The sequence below is a fragment of the Ambystoma mexicanum genome, chromosome 1p, assembly GCF_040938575.1.
Source record: "Ambystoma mexicanum isolate Mex_15411 chromosome 1p, UKY_AmexF1_1, whole genome shotgun sequence".
NCBI classification, from domain to species: Eukaryota; Metazoa; Chordata; class Amphibia; order Caudata; family Ambystomatidae; genus Ambystoma; species Ambystoma mexicanum.
The window spans coordinates 12,932,129-12,953,340 of NC_090921.1; the positions used below are offsets into that span (position 1 = coordinate 12,932,129).

Sequence of the window (21,212 nt, forward strand, 5' to 3'; positions counted from 1 at the left end):
ATTGGGAGCCAGGGAATGGCATGTGTTTATGAATTCTTGCTTTTCTGAACACCCAGACTGAAAGCACACATCTGACTCGTGTGCGTTTTCACCAAAAAAGGGTAAAGCATAAATCACTGTTCACTGAAAACGGACATGCGTTCACGATCCTGTCAATAAACACGTGCTTGGCAGGGCCACAAATCTGCCGACACGATGCCCTAATGAATGCACATCTCTTTGCCTTGGTAGTTGCTCCTTTTTGCAGCGCCTTTTCCTGCTGCATCACAAAAACTCAGTTCAAGACACTTGGCTCCATCCAGTGGAGCTCCTATGCCCAGCTTAGAAACCCCCAGGCACGAGATTGCAAGGTCCCTGGTAATTCTCCCACTCCTGGACACGTCGGAACCAAGTTTCGTATGCACTAGCAGCGAGAACAAAATCCCACATGTGAGGACAATAGGCGTCTTTCATTTAGGGCTAGTGTTAGGCTAAGAGTTTGCAGTAGCTCCTTGGGTCGAGTTAGGGGTCGAATGAGACAAAGCTAAGATTTGCGTTACGGCTGGGGTTGGTCCAGTAAGGATCCCACACACCATGGACCATCGGCGGAGGCCCCGGGTAGGCTTACACTGCGGGCTAATGGTGGACTTCTTTAAAAACGTGAGCACTAAATGGGGCGGGATGTTGACTGAAAGAATGCAGCTAGCTACAGAAATATGCAGAAATAAAGAAAAACACATCTCATTGCATGCCTTTAAAGAGCTTACTCTCCCTACCGGCAATGTTCCTGAACCTTCGCTTCCCAAACATTTTTAGAACCAAAAAAAACCTAGAAAAGATCTGACCTCCCTCACCGGGAATTGAACTCAGGACTGCTGGATGGAGGGGTGCTGACATTGACCACTAGGCTACCAGACTGCTGTCGAACAGAGCACTCCCGAAAGGTGACATTTCAATTTCAGGCTGACAAGTGTGCTTTATTGTTCAGTTCGGGCTTTGCACAGCCAGTGCTAGAATTCAATCCAAGTTCATGCTTTGCTTTGATTTTGAATTAATGGCCAAACCAGCCAATCCCTAAAAAAATACAGGTCTCAGAGGCTCTCGTTTCAGTACCAGCAGGGTAGCGTGGCCGAGCGGTCTAAGGCGCTGGATTTAGGCTCCAGTCTCTTTGGAGGCGTGGGTTCGAATCCCACCGCTGCCAATAGCTGTTTCTTTTTTATCTTCATGCCACGTGTACAGACAGGACAATTGGGAGCCAGGGAATGGCATGTGTTTATGAATTCTTGCTTTTCTGAACACCCAGACTGAAAGCACACATCTGACTCGTGTGCGTTTTCACCAAAAAAGGGTAAAGCATAAATCACTGTTCACTGAAAACGGACATGCGTTCACGATCCTGTCAATAAACACGTGCTTGGCAGGGCCACAAATCTGCCGACACGATGCCCTAATGAATGCACATCTCTTTGCCTTGGTAGTTGCTCCTTTTTGCAGCGCCTTTTCCTGCTGCATCACAAAAACTCAGTTCAAGACACTTGGCTCCATCCAGTGGAGCTCCTATGCCCAGCTTAGAAACCCCCAGGCACGAGATTGCAAGGTCCCTGGTAATTCTCCCACTCCTGGACACGTCGGAACCAAGTTTCGTATGCACTAGCAGCGAGAACAAAATCCCACATGTGAGGACAATAGGCGTCTTTCATTTAGGGCTAGTGTTAGGCTAAGAGTTTGCAGTAGCTCCTTGGGTCGAGTTAGGGGTCGAATGAGACAAAGCTAAGATTTGCGTTACGGCTGGGGTTGGTCCAGTAAGGATCCCACACACCATGGACCATCGGCGGAGGCCCCGGGTAGGCTTACACTGCGGGCTAATGGTGGACTTCTTTAAAAACGTGAGCACTAAATGGGGCGGGATGTTGACTGAAAGAATGCAGCTAGCTACAGAAATATGCAGAAATAAAGAAAAACACATCTCATTGCATGCCTTTAAAGAGCTTACTCTCCCTACCGGCAATGTTCCTGAACCTTCGCTTCCCAAACATTTTTAGAACCAAAAAAAACCTAGAAAAGATCTGACCTCCCTCACCGGGAATTGAACTCAAGACTGCTGGATGGAGGGGTGCTGACATTGACCACTAGGCTACCAGACTGCTGTTGAACAGAGCACTCCCGAAAGGTGACATTTCAATTTCAGGCTGACAAGTGTGCTTTATTGTTCAGTTCGGGCTTTGCACAGCCAGTGCTAGAATTCAATCCAAGTTCATGCTTTGCTTTGATTTTGAATTAATGGCCAAACCAGCCAATCCCTAAAAAAATACAGGTCTCAGAGGCTCTCGTTTCAGTACCAGCAGGGTAGCGTGGCCGAGCGGTCTAAGGCGCTGGATTTAGGCTCCAGTCTCTTTGGAGGCGTGGGTTCGAATCCCACCGCTGCCAATAGCTGTTTCTTTTTTATCTTCATGCCACGTGTACAGACAGGACAATTGGGAGCCAGGGAATGGCATGTGTTTATGAATTCTTGCTTTTCTGAACACCCAGACTGAAAGCACACATCTGACTCGTGTGCGTTTTCACCAAAAAAGGGTAAAGCATAAATCACTGTTCACTGAAAACGGACATGCGTTCACGATCCTGTCAATAAACACGTGCTTGGCAGGGCCACAAATCTGCCGACACGATGCCCTAATGAATGCACATCTCTTTGCCTTGGTAGTTGCTCCTTTTTGCAGCGCCTTTTCCTGCTGCATCACAAAAACTCAGTTCAAGACACTTGGCTCCATCCAGTGGAGCTCCTATGCCCAGCTTAGAAACCCCCAGGCACGAGATTGCAAGGTCCCTGGTAATTCTCCCACTCCTGGACACGTCGGAACCAAGTTTCGTATGCACTAGCAGCGAGAACAAAATCCCACATGTGAGGACAATAGGCGTCTTTCATTTAGGGCTAGTGTTAGGCTAAGAGTTTGCAGTAGCTCCTTGGGTCGAGTTAGGGGTCGAATGAGACAAAGCTAAGATTTGCGTTACGGCTGGGGTTGGTCCAGTAAGGATCCCACACACCATGGACCATCGGCGGAGGCCCCGGGTAGGCTTACACTGCGGGCTAATGGTGGACTTCTTTAAAAACGTGAGCACTAAATGGGGCGGGATGTTGACTGAAAGAATGCAGCTAGCTACAGAAATATGCAGAAATAAAGAAAAACACATCTCATTGCATGCCTTTAAAGAGCTTACTCTCCCTACCGGCAATGTTCCTGAACCTTCGCTTCCCAAACATTTTTAGAACCAAAAAAAACCTAGAAAAGATCTGACCTCCCTCACCGGGAATTGAACTCAAGACTGCTGGATGGAGGGGTGCTGACATTGACCACTAGGCTACCAGACTGCTGTTGAACAGAGCACTCCCGAAAGGTGACATTTCAATTTCAGGCTGACAAGTGTGCTTTATTGTTCAGTTCGGGCTTTGCACAGCCAGTGCTAGAATTCAATCCAAGTTCATGCTTTGCTTTGATTTTGAATTAATGGCCAAACCAGCCAATCCCTAAAAAAATACAGGTCTCAGAGGCTCTCGTTTCAGTACCAGCAGGGTAGCGTGGCCGAGCGGTCTAAGGCGCTGGATTTAGGCTCCAGTCTCTTTGGAGGCGTGGGTTCGAATCCCACCGCTGCCAATAGCTGTTTCTTTTTTATCTTCATGCCACGTGTACAGACAGGACAATTGGGAGCCAGGGAATGGCATGTGTTTATGAATTCTTGCTTTTCTGAACACCCAGACTGAAAGCACACATCTGACTCGTGTGCGTTTTCACCAAAAAAGGGTAAAGCATAAATCACTGTTCACTGAAAACGGACATGCGTTCACGATCCTGTCAATAAACACGTGCTTGGCAGGGCCACAAATCTGCCGACACGATGCCCTAATGAATGCACATCTCTTTGCCTTGGTAGTTGCTCCTTTTTGCAGCGCCTTTTCCTGCTGCATCACAAAAACTCAGTTCAAGACACTTGGCTCCATCCAGTGGAGCTCCTATGCCCAGCTTAGAAACCCCCAGGCACGAGATTGCAAGGTCCCTGGTAATTCTCCCACTCCTGGACACGTCGGAACCAAGTTTCGTATGCACTAGCAGCGAGAACAAAATCCCACATGTGAGGACAATAGGCGTCTTTCATTTAGGGCTAGTGTTAGGCTAAGAGTTTGCAGTAGCTCCTTGGGTCGAGTTAGGGGTCGAATGAGACAAAGCTAAGATTTGTGTTACGGCTGGGGTTGGTCCAGTAAGGATCCCACACACCATGGACCATCGGCGGAGGCCCCGGGTAGGCTTACACTGCGGGCTAATGGTGGACTTCTTTAAAAACGTGAGCACTAAATGGGGCGGGATGTTGACTGAAAGAATGCAGCTAGCTACAGAAATATGCAGAAATAAAGAAAAACACATCTCATTGCATGCCTTTAAAGAGCTTACTCTCCCTACCGGCAATGTTCCTGAACCTTCGCTTCCCAAACATTTTTAGAACCAAAAAAAACCTAGAAAAGATCTGACCTCCCTCACCGGGAATTGAACTCAAGACTGCTGGATGGAGGGGTGCTGACATTGACCACTAGGCTACCAGACTGCTGTTGAACAGAGCACTCCCGAAAGGTGACATTTCAATTTCAGGCTGACAAGTGTGCTTTATTGTTCAGTTCGGGCTTTGCACAGCCAGTGCTAGAATTCAATCCAAGTTCATGCTTTGCTTTGATTTTGAATTAATGGCCAAACCAGCCAATCCCTAAAAAAATACAGGTCTCAGAGGCTCTCGTTTCAGTACCAGCAGGGTAGCGTGGCCGAGCGGTCTAAGGCGCTGGATTTAGGCTCCAGTCTCTTTGGAGGCGTGGGTTCGAATCCCACCGCTGCCAATAGCTGTTTCTTTTTTATCTTCATGCCACGTGTACAGACAGGACAATTGGGAGCCAGGGAATGGCATGTGTTTATGAATTCTTGCTTTTCTGAACACCCAGACTGAAAGCACACATCTGACTCGTGTGCGTTTTCACCAAAAAAGGGTAAAGCATAAATCACTGTTCACTGAAAACGGACATGCGTTCACCATCCTGTCAATAAACACGTGCTTGGCAGGGCCACAAATCTGCCGACACGATGCCCTAATGAATGCACATCTCTTTGCCTTGGTAGTTGCTCCTTTTTGCAGCGCCTTTTCCTGCTGCATCACAAAAACTCAGTTCAAGACACTTGGCTCCATCCAGTGGAGCTCCTATGCCCAGCTTAGAAACCCCCAGGCACGAGATTGCAAGGTCCCTGGTAATTCTCCCACTCCTGGACACGTCGGAACCAAGTTTCGTATGCACTAGCAGCGAGAACAAAATCCCACATGTGAGGACAATAGGCGTCTTTCATTTAGGGCTAGTGTTAGGCTAAGAGTTTGCAGTAGCTCCTTGGGTCGAGTTAGGGGTCGAATGAGACAAAGCTAAGATTTGCGTTACGGCTGGGGTTGGTCCAGTAAGGATCCCACACACCATGGACCATCGGCGGAGGCCCCGGGTAGGCTTACACTGCGGGCTAATGGTGGACTTCTTTAAAAACGTGAGCACTAAATGGGGCGGGATGTTGACTGAAAGAATGCAGCTAGCTACAGAAATATGCAGAAATAAAGAAAAACACATCTCATTGCATGCCTTTAAAGAGCTTACTCTCCCTACCGGCAATGTTCCTGAACCTTCGCTTCCCAAACATTTTTAGAACCAAAAAAAACCTAGAAAAGATCTGACCTCCCTCACCGGGAATTGAACTCAAGACTGCTGGATGGAGGGGTGCTGACATTGACCACTAGGCTACCAGACTGCTGTTGAACAGAGCACTCCCGAAAGGTGACATTTCAATTTCAGGCTGACAAGTGTGCTTTATTGTTCAGTTCGGGCTTTGCAGAGCCAGTGCTAGAATTCAATCCAAGTTCATGCTTTGCTTTGATTTTGAATTAATGGCCAAACCAGCCAATCCCTAAAAAAATACAGGTCTCAGAGGCTCTCGTTTCAGTACCAGCAGGGTAGCGTGGCCGAGCGGTCTAAGGCGCTGGATTTAGGCTCCAGTCTCTTTGGAGGCGTGGGTTCGAATCCCACCGCTGCCAATAGCTGTTTCTTTTTTATCTTCATGCCACGTGTACAGACAGGACAATTGGGAGCCAGGGAATGGCATGTGTTTATGAATTCTTGCTTTTCTGAACACCCAGACTGAAAGCACACATCTGACTCGTGTGCGTTTTCACCAAAAAAGGGTAAAGCATAAATCACTGTTCACTGAAAACGGACATGCGTTCACGATCCTGTCAATAAACACGTGCTTGGCAGGGCCACAAATCTGCCGACACGATGCCCTAATGAATGCACATCTCTTTGCCTTGGTAGTTGCTCCTTTTTGCAGCGCCTTTTCCTGCTGCATCACAAAAACTCAGTTCAAGACACTTGGCTCCATCCAGTGGAGCTCCTATGCCCAGCTTAGAAACCCCCAGGCACGAGATTGCAAGGTCCCTGGTAATTCTCCCACTCCTGGACACGTCGGAACCAAGTTTCGTATGCACTAGCAGCGAGAACAAAATCCCACATGTGAGGACAATAGGCGTCTTTCATTTAGGGCTAGTGTTAGGCTAAGAGTTTGCAGTAGCTCCTTGGGTCGAGTTAGGGGTCGAATGAGACAAAGCTAAGATTTGCGTTACGGCTGGGGTTGGTCCAGTAAGGATCCCACACACCATGGACCATCGGCGGAGGCCCCGGGTAGGCTTACACTGCGGGCTAATGGTGGACTTCTTTAAAAACGTGAGCACTAAATGGGGCGGGATGTTGACTGAAAGAATGCAGCTAGCTACAGAAATATGCAGAAATAAAGAAAAACACATCTCATTGCATGCCTTTAAAGAGCTTACTCTCCCTACCGGCAATGTTCCTGAACCTTCGCTTCCCAAACATTTTTAGAACCAAAAAAAACCTAGAAAAGATCTGACCTCCCTCACCGGGAATTGAACTCAGGACTGCTGGATGGAGGGGTGCTGACATTGACCACTAGGCTACCAGACTGCTGTCGAACAGAGCACTCCCGAAAGGTGACATTTCAATTTCAGGCTGACAAGTGTGCTTTATTGTTCAGTTCGGGCTTTGCACAGCCAGTGCTAGAATTCAATCCAAGTTCATGCTTTGCTTTGATTTTGAATTAATGGCCAAACCAGCCAATCCCTAAAAAAATACAGGTCTCAGAGGCTCTCGTTTCAGTACCAGCAGGGTAGCGTGGCCGAGCGGTCTAAGGCGCTGGATTTAGGCTCCAGTCTCTTTGGAGGCGTGGGTTCGAATCCCACCGCTGCCAATAGCTGTTTCTTTTTTATCTTCATGCCACGTGTACAGACAGGACAATTGGGAGCCAGGGAATGGCATGTGTTTATGAATTCTTGCTTTTCTGAACACCCAGACTGAAAGCACACATCTGACTCGTGTGCGTTTTCACCAAAAAAGGGTAAAGCATAAATCACTGTTCACTGAAAACGGACATGCGTTCACGATCCTGTCAATAAACACGTTCAGGGCAGGGCCACAAATCTGCCGACACGATGCCCTAATGAATGCACCTCTCTTTGCCTTGGTAGTTGCTCCTTTTTGCGGAGCCTTTTCCTGCTGCATCACAAAAACTCAGTTCAAGACACTTGGCTCCATCCAGTGGAGCTCCTATGCCCAGCTTAGAAACCCCCAGGCACGAGATTGCAAGGTCCCTGGTAATTCTCCCACTCCTGGACACGTCGGAACCAAGTTTCGTATGCACTAGCAGCGAGAACAAAATCCCACATGTGAGGACAATAGGCGTCTTTCATTTAGGGCTAGTGTTAGGCTAAGAGTTTGCAGTAGCTCCTTGGGTCGAGTTAGGGGTCGAATGAGACAAAGCTAAGATTTGCGTTACGGCTGGGGTTGGTCCAGTAAGGATCCCACACACCATGGACCATCGGCGGAGGCCCCGGGTAGGCTTACACTGCGGGCTAATGGTGGACTTCTTTAAAAACGTGAGCACTAAATGGGGCGGGATGTTGACTGAAAGAATGCAGCTAGCTACAGAAATATGCAGAAATAAAGAAAAACACATCTCATTGCATGCCTTTAAAGAGCTTACTCTCCCTACCGGCAATGTTCCTGAACCTTCGCTTCCCAAACATTTTTAGAACCAAAAAAAACCTAGAAAAGATCTGACCTCCCTCACCGGGAATTGAACTCAAGACTGCTGGATGGAGGGGTGCTGACATTGACCACTAGGCTACCAGACTGCTGTTGAACAGAGCACTCCCGAAAGGTGACATTTCAATTTCAGGCTGACAAGTGTGCTTTATTGTTCAGTTCGGGCTTTGCACAGCCAGTGCTAGAATTCAATCCAAGTTCATGCTTTGCTTTGATTTTGAATTAATGGCCAAACCAGCCAATCCCTAAAAAAATACAGGTCTCAGAGGCTCTCGTTTCAGTACCAGCAGGGTAGCGTGGCCGAGCGGTCTAAGGCGCTGGATTTAGGCTCCAGTCTCTTTGGAGGCGTGGGTTCGAATCCCACCGCTGCCAATAGCTGTTTCTTTTTTATCTTCATGCCACGTGTACAGACAGGACAATTGGGAGCCAGGGAATGGCATGTGTTTATGAATTCTTGCTTTTCTGAACACCCAGACTGAAAGCACACATCTGACTCGTGTGCGTTTTCACCAAAAAAGGGTAAAGCATAAATCACTGTTCACTGAAAACGGACATGCGTTCACGATCCTGTCAATAAACACGTGCTTGGCAGGGCCACAAATCTGCCGACACGATGCCCTAATGAATGCACATCTCTTTGCCTTGGTAGTTGCTCCTTTTTGCAGCGCCTTTTCCTGCTGCATCACAAAAACTCAGTTCAAGACACTTGGCTCCATCCAGTGGAGCTCCTATGCCCAGCTTAGAAACCCCCAGGCACGAGATTGCAAGGTCCCTGGTAATTCTCCCACTCCTGGACACGTCGGAACCAAGTTTCGTATGCACTAGCAGCGAGAACAAAATCCCACATGTGAGGACAATAGGCGTCTTTCATTTAGGGCTAGTGTTAGGCTAAGAGTTTGCAGTAGCTCCTTGGGTCGAGTTAGGGGTCGAATGAGACAAAGCTAAGATTTGCGTTACGGCTGGGGTTGGTCCAGTAAGGATCCCACACACCATGGACCATCGGCGGAGGCCCCGGGTAGGCTTACACTGCGGGCTAATGGTGGACTTCTTTAAAAACGTGAGCACTAAATGGGGCGGGATGTTGACTGAAAGAATGCAGCTAGCTACAGAAATATGCAGAAATAAAGAAAAACACATCTCATTGCATGCCTTTAAAGAGCTTACTCTCCCTACCGGCAATGTTCCTGAACCTTCGCTTCCCAAACATTTTTAGAACCAAAAAAAACCTAGAAAAGATCTGACCTCCCTCACCGGGAATTGAACTCAAGACTGCTGGATGGAGGGGTGCTGACATTGACCACTAGGCTACCAGACTGCTGTTGAACAGAGCACTCCCGAAAGGTGACATTTCAATTTCAGGCTGACAAGTGTGCTTTATTGTTCAGTTCGGGCTTTGCACAGCCAGTGCTAGAATTCAATCCAAGTTCATGCTTTGCTTTGATTTTGAATTAATGGCCAAACCAGCCAATCCCTAAAAAAATACAGGTCTCAGAGGTTCTCGTTTCAGTACCAGCAGGGTAGCGTGGCCGAGCGGTCTAAGGCGCTGGATTTAGGCTCCAGTCTCTTTGGAGGCGTGGGTTCGAATCCCACCGCTGCCAATAGCTGTTTCTTTTTTATCTTCATGCCACGTGTACAGACAGGACAATTGGGAGCCAGGGAATGGCATGTGTTTATGAATTCTTGCTTTTCTGAACACCCAGACTGAAAGCACACATCTGACTCGTGTGCGTTTTCACCAAAAAAGGGTAAAGCATAAATCACTGTTCACTGAAAACGGACATGCGTTCACGATCCTGTCAATAAACACGTGCTTGGCAGGGCCACAAATCTGCCGACACGATGCCCTAATGAATGCACATCTCTTTGCCTTGGTAGTTGCTCCTTTTTGCAGCGCCTTTTCCTGCTGCATCACAAAAACTCAGTTCAAGACACTTGGCTCCATCCAGTGGAGCTCCTATGCCCAGCTTAGAAACCCCCAGGCACGAGATTGCAAGGTCCCTGGTAATTCTCCCACTCCTGGACACGTCGGAACCAAGTTTCGTATGCACTAGCAGCGAGAACAAAATCCCACATGTGAGGACAATAGGCGTCTTTCATTTAGGGCTAGTGTTAGGCTAAGAGTTTGCAGTAGCTCCTTGGGTCGAGTTAGGGGTCGAATGAGACAAAGCTAAGATTTGCGTTACGGCTGGGGTTGGTCCAGTAAGGATCCCACACACCATGGACCATCGGCGGAGGCCCCGGGTAGGCTTACACTGCGGGCTAATGGTGGACTTCTTTAAAAACGTGAGCACTAAATGGGGCGGGATGTTGACTGAAAGAATGCAGCTAGCTACAGAAATATGCAGAAATAAAGAAAAACACATCTCATTGCATGCCTTTAAAGAGCTTACTCTCCCTACCGGCAATGTTCCTGAACCTTCGCTTCCCAAACATTTTTAGAACCAAAAAAAACCTAGAAAAGATCTGACCTCCCTCACCGGGAATTGAACTCAAGACTGCTGGATGGAGGGGTGCTGACATTGACCACTAGGCTACCAGACTGCTGTTGAACAGAGCACTCCCGAAAGGTGACATTTCAATTTCAGGCTGACAAGTGTGCTTTATTGTTCAGTTCGGGCTTTGCACAGCCAGTGCTAGAATTCAATCCAAGTTCATGCTTTGCTTTGATTTTGAATTAATGGCCAAACCAGCCAATCCCTAAAAAAATACAGGTCTCAGAGGCTCTCGTTTCAGTACCAGCAGGGTAGCGTGGCCGAGCGGTCTAAGGCGCTGGATTTAGGCTCCAGTCTCTTTGGAGGCGTGGGTTCGAATCCCACCGCTGCCAATAGCTGTTTCTTTTTTATCTTCATGCCACGTGTACAGACAGGACAATTGGGAGCCAGGGAATGGCATGTGTTTATGAATTCTTGCTTTTCTGAACACCCAGACTGAAAGCACACATCTGACTCGTGTGCGTTTTCACCAAAAAAGGGTAAAGCATAAATCACTGTTCACTGAAAACGGACATGCGTTCACGATCCTGTCAATAAACACGTGCTTGGCAGGGCCACAAATCTGCCGACACGATGCCCTAATGAATGCACATCTCTTTGCCTTGGTAGTTGCTCCTTTTTGCAGCGCCTTTTCCTGCTGCATCACAAAAACTCAGTTCAAGACACTTGGCTCCATCCAGTGGAGCTCCTATGCCCAGCTTAGAAACCCCCAGGCACGAGATTGCAAGGTCCCTGGTAATTCTCCCACTCCTGGACACGTCGGAACCAAGTTTCGTATGCACTAGCAGCGAGAACAAAATCCCACATGTGAGGACAATAGGCGTCTTTCATTTAGGGCTAGTGTTAGGCTAAGAGTTTGCAGTAGCTCCTTGGGTCGAGTTAGGGGTCGAATGAGACAAAGCTAAGATTTGCGTTACGGCTGGGGTTGGTCCAGTAAGGATCCCACACACCATGGACCATCGGCGGAGGCCCCGGGTAGGCTTACACTGCGGGCTAATGGTGGACTTCTTTAAAAACGTGAGCACTAAATGGGGCGGGATGTTGACTGAAAGAATGCAGCTAGCTACAGAAATATGCAGAAATAAAGAAAAACACATCTCATTGCATGCCTTTAAAGAGCTTACTCTCCCTACCGGCAATGTTCCTGAACCTTCGCTTCCCAAACATTTTTAGAACCAAAAAAAACCTAGAAAAGATCTGACCTCCCTCACCGGGAATTGAACTCAAGACTGCTGGATGGAGGGGTGCTGACATTGACCACTAGGCTACCAGACTGCTGTTGAACAGAGCACTCCCGAAAGGTGACATTTCAATTTCAGGCTGACAAGTGTGCTTTATTGTTCAGTTCGGGCTTTGCACAGCCAGTGCTAGAATTCAATCCAAGTTCATGCTTTGCTTTGATTTTGAATTAATGGCCAAACCAGCCAATCCCTAAAAAAATACAGGTCTCAGAGGCTCTCGTTTCAGTACCAGCAGGGTAGCGTGGCCGAGCGGTCTAAGGCGCTGGATTTAGGCTCCAGTCTCTTTGGAGGCGTGGGTTCGAATCCCACCGCTGCCAATAGCTGTTTCTTTTTTATCTTCATGCCACGTGTACAGACAGGACAATTGGGAGCCAGGGAATGGCATGTGTTTATGAATTCTTGCTTTTCTGAACACCCAGACTGAAAGCACACATCTGACTCGTGTGCGTTTTCACCAAAAAAGGGTAAAGCATAAATCACTGTTCACTGAAAACGGACATGCGTTCACGATCCTGTCAATAAACACGTGCTTGGCAGGGCCACAAATCTGCCGACACGATGCCCTAATGAATGCACATCTCTTTGCCTTGGTAGTTGCTCCTTTTTGCAGCGCCTTTTCCTGCTGCATCACAAAAACTCAGTTCAAGACACTTGGCTCCATCCAGTGGAGCTCCTATGCCCAGCTTAGAAACCCCCAGGCACGAGATTGCAAGGTCCCTGGTAATTCTCCCACTCCTGGACACGTCGGAACCAAGTTTCGTATGCACTAGCAGCGAGAACAAAATCCCACATGTGAGGACAATAGGCGTCTTTCATTTAGGGCTAGTGTTAGGCTAAGAGTTTGCAGTAGCTCCTTGGGTCGAGTTAGGGGTCGAATGAGACAAAGCTAAGATTTGCGTTACGGCTGGGGTTGGTCCAGTAAGGATCCCACACACCATGGACCATCGGCGGAGGCCCCGGGTAGGCTTACACTGCGGGCTAATGGTGGACTTCTTTAAAAACGTGAGCACTAAATGGGGCGGGATGTTGACTGAAAGAATGCAGCTAGCTACAGAAATATGCAGAAATAAAGAAAAACACATCTCATTGCATGCCTTTAAAGAGCTTACTCTCCCTACCGGCAATGTTCCTGAACCTTCGCTTCCCAAACATTTTTAGAACCAAAAAAAACCTAGAAAAGATCTGACCTCCCTCACCGGGAATTGAACTCAAGACTGCTGGATGGAGGGGTGCTGACATTGACCACTAGGCTACCAGACTGCTGTTGAACAGAGCACTCCCGAAAGGTGACATTTCAATTTCAGGCTGACAAGTGTGCTTTATTGTTCAGTTCGGGCTTTGCACAGCCAGTGCTAGAATTCAATCCAAGTTCATGCTTTGCTTTGATTTTGAATTAATGGCCAAACCAGCCAATCCCTAAAAAAATACAGGTCTCAGAGGCTCTCGTTTCAGTACCAGCAGGGTAGCGTGGCCGAGCGGTCTAAGGCGCTGGATTTAGGCTCCAGTCTCTTTGGAGGCGTGGGTTCGAATCCCACCGCTGCCAATAGCTGTTTCTTTTTTATCTTCATGCCACGTGTACAGACAGGACAATTGGGAGCCAGGGAATGGCATGTGTTTATGAATTCTTGCTTTTCTGAACACCCAGACTGAAAGCACACATCTGACTCGTGTGCGTTTTCACCAAAAAAGGGTAAAGCATAAATCACTGTTCACTGAAAACGGACATGCGTTCACGATCCTGTCAATAAACACGTGCTTGGCAGGGCCACAAATCTGCCGACACGATGCCCTAATGAATGCACATCTCTTTGCCTTGGTAGTTGCTCCTTTTTGCAGCGCCTTTTCCTGCTGCATCACAAAAACTCAGTTCAAGACACTTGGCTCCATCCAGTGGAGCTCCTATGCCCAGCTTAGAAACCCCCAGGCACGAGATTGCAAGGTCCCTGGTAATTCTCCCACTCCTGGACACGTCGGAACCAAGTTTCGTATGCACTAGCAGCGAGAACAAAATCCCACATGTGAGGACAATAGGCGTCTTTCATTTAGGGCTAGTGTTAGGCTAAGAGTTTGCAGTAGCTCCTTGGGTCGAGTTAGGGGTCGAATGAGACAAAGCTAAGATTTGCGTTACGGCTGGGGTTGGTCCAGTAAGGATCCCACACACCATGGACCATCGGCGGAGGCCCCGGGTAGGCTTACACTGCGGGCTAATGGTGGACTTCTTTAAAAACGTGAGCACTAAATGGGGCGGGATGTTGACTGAAAGAATGCAGCTAGCTACAGAAATATGCAGAAATAAAGAAAAACACATCTCATTGCATGCCTTTAAAGAGCTTACTCTCCCTACCGGCAATGTTCCTGAACCTTCGCTTCCCAAACATTTTTAGAACCAAAAAAAACCTAGAAAAGATCTGACCTCCCTCACCGGGAATTGAACTCAAGACTGCTGGATGGAGGGGTGCTGACATTGACCACTAGGCTACCAGACTGCTGTTGAACAGAGCACTCCCGAAAGGTGACATTTCAATTTCAGGCTGACAAGTGTGCTTTATTGTTCAGTTCGGGCTTTGCACAGCCAGTGCTAGAATTCAATCCAAGTTCATGCTTTGCTTTGATTTTGAATTAATGGCCAAACCAGCCAATCCCTAAAAAAATACAGGTCTCAGAGGCTCTCGTTTCAGTACCAGCAGGGTAGCGTGGCCGAGCGGTCTAAGGCGCTGGATTTAGGCTCCAGTCTCTTTGGAGGCGTGGGTTCGAATCCCACCGCTGCCAATAGCTGTTTCTTTTTTATCTTCATGCCACGTGTACAGACAGGACAATTGGGAGCCAGGGAATGGCATGTGTTTATGAATTCTTGCTTTTCTGAACACCCAGACTGAAAGCACACATCTGACTCGTGTGCGTTTTCACCAAAAAAGGGTAAAGCATAAATCACTGTTCACTGAAAACGGACATGCGTTCACGATCCTGTCAATAAACACGTGCTTGGCAGGGCCACAAATCTGCCGACACGATGCCCTAATGAATGCACATCTCTTTGCCTTGGTAGTTGCTCCTTTTTGCAGCGCCTTTTCCTGCTGCATCACAAAAACTCAGTTCAAGACACTTGGCTCCATCCAGTGGAGCTCCTATGCCCAGCTTAGAAACCCCCAGGCACGAGATTGCAAGGTCCCTGGTAATTCTCCCACTCCTGGACACGTCGGAACCAAGTTTCGTATGCACTAGCAGCGAGAACAAAATCCCACATGTGAGGACAATAGGCGTCTTTCATTTAGGGCTAGTGTTAGGCTAAGAGTTTGCAGTAGCTCCTTGGGTCGAGTTAGGGGTCGAATGAGACAAAGCTAAGATTTGCGTTACGGCTGGGGTTGGTCCAGTAAGGATCCCACACACCATGGACCATCGGCGGAGGCCCCGGGTAGGCTTACACTGCGGGCTAATGGTGGACTTCTTTAAAAACGTGAGCACTAAATGGGGCGGGATGTTGACTGAAAGAATGCAGCTAGCTACAGAAATATGCAGAAATAAAGAAAAACACATCTCATTGCATGCCTTTAAAGAGCTTACTCTCCCTACCGGCAATGTTCCTGAACCTTCGCTTCCCAAACATTTTTAGAACCAAAAAAAACCTAGAAAAGATCTGACCTCCCTCACCGGGAATTGAACTCAAGACTGCTGGATGGAGGGGTGCTGACATTGACCACTAGGCTACCAGACTGCTGTTGAACAGAGCACTCCCGAAAGGTGACATTTCAATTTCAGGCTGACAAGTGTGCTTTATTGTTCAGTTCGGGCTTTGCACAGCCAGTGCTAGAATTCAATCCAAGTTCATGCTTTGCTTTGATTTTGAATTAATGGCCAAACCAGCCAATCCCTAAAAAAATACAGGTCTCAGAGGCTCTCGTTTCAGTACCAGCAGGGTAGCGTGGCCGAGCGGTCTAAGGCGCTGGATTTAGGCTCCAGTCTCTTTGGAGGCGTGGGTTCGAATCCCACCGCTGCCAATAGCTGTTTCTTTTTTATCTTCATGCCACGTGTACAGACAGGACAATTGGGAGCCAGGGAATGGCATGTGTTTATGAATTCTTGCTTTTCTGAACACCCAGACTGAAAGCACACATCTGACTCGTGTGCGTTTTCACCAAAAAAGGGTAAAGCATAAATCACTGTTCACTGAAAACGGACATGCGTTCACGATCCTGTCAATAAACACGTGCTTGGCAGGGCCACAAATCTGCCGACACGATGCCCTAATGAATGCACATCTCTTTGCCTTGGTAGTTGCTCCTTTTTGCAGCGCCTTTTCCTGCTGCATCACAAAAACTCAGTTCAAGACACTTGGCTCCATCCAGTGGAGCTCCTATGCCCAGCTTAGAAACCCCCAGGCACGAGATTGCAAGGTCCCTGGTAATTCTCCCACTCCTGGACACGTCGGAACCAAGTTTCGTATGCACTAGCAGCGAGAACAAAATCCCACATGTGAGGACAATAGGCGTCTTTCATTTAGGGCTAGTGTTAGGCTAAGAGTTTGCAGTAGCTCCTTGGGTCGAGTTAGGGGTCGAATGAGACAAAGCTAAGATTTGCGTTACGGCTGGGGTTGGTCCAGTAAGGATCCCACACACCATGGACCATCGGCGGAGGCCCCGGGTAGGCTTACACTGCGGGCTAATGGTGGACTTCTTTAAAAACGTGAGCACTAAATGGGGCGGGATGTTGACTGAAAGAATGCAGCTAGCTACAGAAATATGCAGAAATAAAGAAAAACACATCTCATTGCATGCCTTTAAAGAGCTTACTCTCCCTACCGGCAATGTTCCTGAACCTTCGCTTCCCAAACATTTTTAGAACCAAAAAAAACCTAGAAAAGATCTGACCTCCCTCACCGGGAATTGAACTCAAGACTGCTGGATGGAGGGGTGCTGACATTGACCACTAGGCTACCAGACTGCTGTTGAACAGAGCACTCCCGAAAGGTGACATTTCAATTTCAGGCTGACAAGTGTGCTTTATTGTTCAGTTCGGGCTTTGCACAGCCAGTGCTAGAATTCAATCCAAGTTCATGCTTTGCTTTGATTTTGAATTAATGGCCAAACCAGCCAATCCCTAAAAAAATACAGGTCTCAGAGGCTCTCGTTTCAGTACCAGCAGGGTAGCGTGGCCGAGCGGTCTAAGGCGCTGGATTTAGGCTCCAGTCTCTTTGGAGGCGTGGGTTCGAATCCCACCGCTGCCAATAGCTGTTTCTTTTTTATCTTCATGCCACGTGTACAGACAGGACAATTGGGAGCCAGGGAATGGCATGTGTTTATGAATTCTTGCTTTTCTGAACACCCAGACTGAAAGCACACATCTGACTCGTGTGCGTTTTCACCAAAAAAGGGTAAAGCATAAATCACTGTTCACTGAAAACGGACATGCGTTCACGATCCTGTCAATAAACACGTGCTTGGCAGGGCCACAAATCTGCCGACACGATGCCCTAATGAATGCACATCTCTTTGCCTTGGTAGTTGCTCCTTTTTGCAGCGCCTTTTCCTGCTGCATCACAAAAACTCAGTTCAAGACACTTGGCTCCATCCAGTGGAGCTCCTATGCCCAGCTTAGAAACCCCCAGGCACGAGATTGCAAGGTCCCTGGTAATTCTCCCACTCCTGGACACGTCGGAACCAAGTTTCGTATGCACTAGCAGCGAGAACAAAATCCCACATGTGAGGACAATAGGCGTCTTTCATTTAGGGCTAGTGTTAGGCTAAGAGTTTGCAGTAGCTCCTTGGGTCGAGTTAGGGGTCGAATGAGACAAAGCTAAGATTTGCGTTACGGCTGGGGTTGGTCCAGTAAGGATCCCACACACCATGGACCATCGGCGGAGGCCCCGGGTAGGCTTACACTGCGGGCTAATGGTGGACTTCTTTAAAAACGTGAGCACTAAATGGGGCGGGATGTTGACTGAAAGAATGCAGCTAGCTACAGAAATATGCAGAAATAAAGAAAAACACATCTCATTGCATGCCTTTAAAGAGCTTACTCTCCCTACCGGCAATGTTCCTGAACCTTCGCTTCCCAAACATTTTTAGAACCAAAAAAAACCTAGAAAAGATCTGACCTCCCTCACCGGGAATTGAACTCAAGACTGCTGGATGGAGGGGTGCTGACATTGACCACTAGGCTACCAGACTGCTGTTGAACAGAGCACTCCCGAAAGGTGACATTTCAATTTCAGGCTGACAAGTGTGCTTTATTGTTCAGTTCGGGCTTTGCACAGCCAGTGCTAGAATTCAATCCAAGTTCATGCTTTGCTTTGATTTTGAATTAATGGCCAAACCAGCCAATCCCTAAAAAAATACAGGTCTCAGAGGCTCTCGTTTCAGTACCAGCAGGGTAGCGTGGCCGAGCGGTCTAAGGCGCTGGATTTAGGCTCCAGTCTCTTTGGAGGCGTGGGTTCGAATCCCACCGCTGCCAATAGCTGTTTCTTTTTTATCTTCATGCCACGTGTACAGACAGGACAATTGGGAGCCAGGGAATGGCATGTGTTTATGAATTCTTGCTTTTCTGAACACCCAGACTGAAAGCACACATCTGACTCGTGTGCGTTTTCACCAAAAAAGGGTAAAGCATAAATCACTGTTCACTGAAAACGGACATGCGTTCACGATCCTGTCAATAAACACGTGCTTGGCAGGGCCACAAATCTGCCGACACGATGCCCTAATGAATGCACATCTCTTTGCCTTGGTAGTTGCTCCTTTTTGCAGCGCCTTTTCCTGCTGCATCACAAAAACTCAGTTCAAGACACTTGGCTCCATCCAGTGGAGCTCCTATGCCCAGCTTAGAAACCCCCAGGCACGAGATTGCAAGGTCCCTGGTAATTCTCCCACTCCTGGACACGTCGGAACCAAGTTTCGTATGCACTAGCAGCGAGAACAAAATCCCACATGTGAGGACAATAGGCGTCTTTCATTTAGGGCTAGTGTTAGGCTAAGAGTTTGCAGTAGCTCCTTGGGTCGAGTTAGGGGTCGAATGAGACAAAGCTAAGATTTGCGTTACGGCTGGGGTTGGTCCAGTAAGGATCCCACACACCATGGACCATCGGCGGAGGCCCCGGGTAGGCTTACACTGCGGGCTAATGGTGGACTTCTTTAAAAACGTGAGCACTAAATGGGGCGGGATGTTGACTGAAAGAATGCAGCTAGCTACAGAAATATGCAGAAATAAAGAAAAACACATCTCATTGCATGCCTTTAAAGAGCTTACTCTCCCTACCGGCAATGTTCCTGAACCTTCGCTTCCCAAACATTTTTAGAACCAAAAAAAACCTAGAAAAGATCTGACCTCCCTCACCGGGAATTGAACTCAAGACTGCTGGATGGAGGGGTGCTGACATTGACCACTAGGCTACCAGACTGCTGTTGAACAGAGCACTCCCGAAAGGTGACATTTCAATTTCAGGCTGACAAGTGTGCTTTATTGTTCAGTTCGGGCTTTGCACAGCCAGTGCTAGAATTCAATCCAAGTTCATGCTTTGCTTTGATTTTGAATTAATGGCCAAACCAGCCAATCCCTAAAAAAATACAGGTCTCAGAGGCTCTCGTTTCAGTACCAGCAGGGTAGCGTGGCCGAGCGGTCTAAGGCGCTGGATTTAGGCTCCAGTCTCTTTGGAGGCGTGGGTTCGAATCCCACCGCTGCCAATAGCTGTTTCTTTTTTATCTTCATGCCACGTGTACAGACAGGACAATTGGGAGCCAGGGAATGGCATGTGTTTATGAATTCTTGCTTTTCTGAACACCCAGACTGAAAGCACACATCTGACTCGTGTGCGTTTTCACCAAAAAAGGGTAAAGCATAAATCACTGTTCACTGAAAACGGACATGCGTTCACGATCCTGTCAATAAACACGTGCTTGGCAGGGCCACAAATCTGCCGACACGATGCCCTAATGAATGCACATCTCTTTGCCTTGGTAGTTGCTCCTTTTTGCAGCGCCTTTTCCTGCTGCATCACAAAAACTCAGTTCAAGACACTTGGCTCCATCCAGTGGAGCTCCTATGCCCAGCTTAGAAACCCCCAGGCACGAGATTGCAAGGTCCCTGGTAATTCTCCCACTCCTGGACACGTCGGAACCAAGTTTCGTATGCACTAGCAGCGAGAACAAAATCCCACATGTGAGGACAATAGGCGTCTTTCATTTAGGGCTAGTGTTAGGCTAAGAGTTTGCAGTAGCTCCTTGGGTCGAGTTAGGGGTCGAATGAGACAAAGCTAAGATTTGCGTTACGGCTGGGGTTGGTCCAGTAAGGATCCCACACACCATGGACCATCGGCGGAGGCCCCGGGTAGGCTTACACTGCGGGCTAATGGTGGACTTCTTTAAAAACGTGAGCACTAAATGGGGCGGGATGTTGACTGAAAGAATGCAGCTAGCTACAGAAATATGCAGAAATAAAGAAAAACACATCTCATTGCATGCCTTTAAAGAGCTTACTCTCCCTACCGGCAATGTTCCTGAACCTTCGCTTCCCAAACATTTTTAGAACCAAAAAAAACCTAGAAAAGATCTGACCTCCCTCACCGGGAATTGAACTCAAGACTGCTGGATGGAGGGGTGCTGACATTGACCACTAGGCTACCAGACTGCTGTTGAACAGAGCACTCCCGAAAGGTGACATTTCAATTTCAGGCTGACAAGTGTGCTTTATTGTTCAGTTCGGGCTTTGCAGAGCCAGTGCTAGAATTCAATCCAAGTTCATGCTTTGCTTTGATTTTGAATTAATGGCCAAACCAGCCAATCCCTAAAAAAATACAGGTCTCAGAGGCTCTCGTTTCAGTACCAGCAGGGTAGCGTGGCCGAGCGGTCTAAGGCGCTGGATTTAGGCTCCAGTCTCTTTGGAGGCGTGGGTTCGAATCCCACCGCTGCCAATAGCTGTTTCTTTTTTATCTTCATGCCACGTGTACAGACAGGACAATTGGGAGCCAGGGAATGGCATGTGTTTATGAATTCTTGCTTTTCTGAACACCCAGACTGAAAGCACACATCTGACTCGTGTGCGTTTTCACCAAAAAAGGGTAAAGCATAAATCACTGTTCACTGAAAACGGACATGCGTTCACGATCCTGTCAATAAACACGTGCTTGGCAGGGCCACAAATCTGCCGACACGATGCCCTAATGAATGCACATCTCTTTGCCTTGGTAGTTGCTCCTTTTTGCAGCGCCTTTTCCTGCTGCATCACAAAAACTCAGTTCAAGACACTTGGCTCCATCCAGTGGAGCTCCTATGCCCAGCTTAGAAACCCCCAGGCACGAGATTGCAAGGTCCCTGGTAATTCTCCCAC

General features: G+C 48.0%; 17 non-coding genes across 17 annotated transcripts; all 17 read left to right on the forward strand.

The window, feature by feature from the left end:
* The first annotated feature begins 1,098 nt into the window (after positions 1-1,098).
* TRNAL-UAG (transfer RNA leucine (anticodon UAG)) lies at positions 1,099-1,180 on the forward strand. Its single transcript has one exon. It is a non-coding gene; the product is annotated as a tRNA-Leu (tRNA).
* Positions 1,181-2,324: 1,144 nt separating this feature from the next.
* TRNAL-UAG (transfer RNA leucine (anticodon UAG)) lies at positions 2,325-2,406 on the forward strand. Its single transcript has one exon. It is a non-coding gene; the product is annotated as a tRNA-Leu (tRNA).
* A 1,144-nt stretch (positions 2,407-3,550) lies between these two features.
* TRNAL-UAG (transfer RNA leucine (anticodon UAG)) lies at positions 3,551-3,632 on the forward strand. Its single transcript has one exon. It is a non-coding gene; the product is annotated as a tRNA-Leu (tRNA).
* A 1,144-nt stretch (positions 3,633-4,776) lies between these two features.
* TRNAL-UAG (transfer RNA leucine (anticodon UAG)) lies at positions 4,777-4,858 on the forward strand. Its single transcript has one exon. It is a non-coding gene; the product is annotated as a tRNA-Leu (tRNA).
* Positions 4,859-6,002: 1,144 nt separating this feature from the next.
* Positions 6,003-6,084, forward strand: TRNAL-UAG (transfer RNA leucine (anticodon UAG)). Its single transcript has one exon. It is a non-coding gene; the product is annotated as a tRNA-Leu (tRNA).
* A 1,144-nt stretch (positions 6,085-7,228) lies between these two features.
* TRNAL-UAG (transfer RNA leucine (anticodon UAG)) lies at positions 7,229-7,310 on the forward strand. Its single transcript has one exon. It is a non-coding gene; the product is annotated as a tRNA-Leu (tRNA).
* A 1,144-nt stretch (positions 7,311-8,454) lies between these two features.
* TRNAL-UAG (transfer RNA leucine (anticodon UAG)) lies at positions 8,455-8,536 on the forward strand. The gene has a single exon. It is a non-coding gene; the product is annotated as a tRNA-Leu (tRNA).
* A 1,144-nt stretch (positions 8,537-9,680) lies between these two features.
* Positions 9,681-9,762, forward strand: TRNAL-UAG (transfer RNA leucine (anticodon UAG)). Its single transcript has one exon. It is a non-coding gene; the product is annotated as a tRNA-Leu (tRNA).
* Positions 9,763-10,906: 1,144 nt separating this feature from the next.
* On the forward strand, positions 10,907-10,988 carry TRNAL-UAG (transfer RNA leucine (anticodon UAG)). The gene has a single exon. It is a non-coding gene; the product is annotated as a tRNA-Leu (tRNA).
* Positions 10,989-12,132: 1,144 nt separating this feature from the next.
* On the forward strand, positions 12,133-12,214 carry TRNAL-UAG (transfer RNA leucine (anticodon UAG)). The gene has a single exon. It is a non-coding gene; the product is annotated as a tRNA-Leu (tRNA).
* Positions 12,215-13,358: 1,144 nt separating this feature from the next.
* On the forward strand, positions 13,359-13,440 carry TRNAL-UAG (transfer RNA leucine (anticodon UAG)). Its single transcript has one exon. It is a non-coding gene; the product is annotated as a tRNA-Leu (tRNA).
* A 1,144-nt stretch (positions 13,441-14,584) lies between these two features.
* Positions 14,585-14,666, forward strand: TRNAL-UAG (transfer RNA leucine (anticodon UAG)). Its single transcript has one exon. It is a non-coding gene; the product is annotated as a tRNA-Leu (tRNA).
* Positions 14,667-15,810: 1,144 nt separating this feature from the next.
* TRNAL-UAG (transfer RNA leucine (anticodon UAG)) lies at positions 15,811-15,892 on the forward strand. The gene has a single exon. It is a non-coding gene; the product is annotated as a tRNA-Leu (tRNA).
* A 1,144-nt stretch (positions 15,893-17,036) lies between these two features.
* Positions 17,037-17,118, forward strand: TRNAL-UAG (transfer RNA leucine (anticodon UAG)). The gene has a single exon. It is a non-coding gene; the product is annotated as a tRNA-Leu (tRNA).
* A 1,144-nt stretch (positions 17,119-18,262) lies between these two features.
* Positions 18,263-18,344, forward strand: TRNAL-UAG (transfer RNA leucine (anticodon UAG)). Its single transcript has one exon. It is a non-coding gene; the product is annotated as a tRNA-Leu (tRNA).
* A 1,144-nt stretch (positions 18,345-19,488) lies between these two features.
* TRNAL-UAG (transfer RNA leucine (anticodon UAG)) lies at positions 19,489-19,570 on the forward strand. The gene has a single exon. It is a non-coding gene; the product is annotated as a tRNA-Leu (tRNA).
* Positions 19,571-20,714: 1,144 nt separating this feature from the next.
* On the forward strand, positions 20,715-20,796 carry TRNAL-UAG (transfer RNA leucine (anticodon UAG)). Its single transcript has one exon. It is a non-coding gene; the product is annotated as a tRNA-Leu (tRNA).
* The last annotated feature ends 416 nt before the right edge of the window (positions 20,797-21,212 follow it).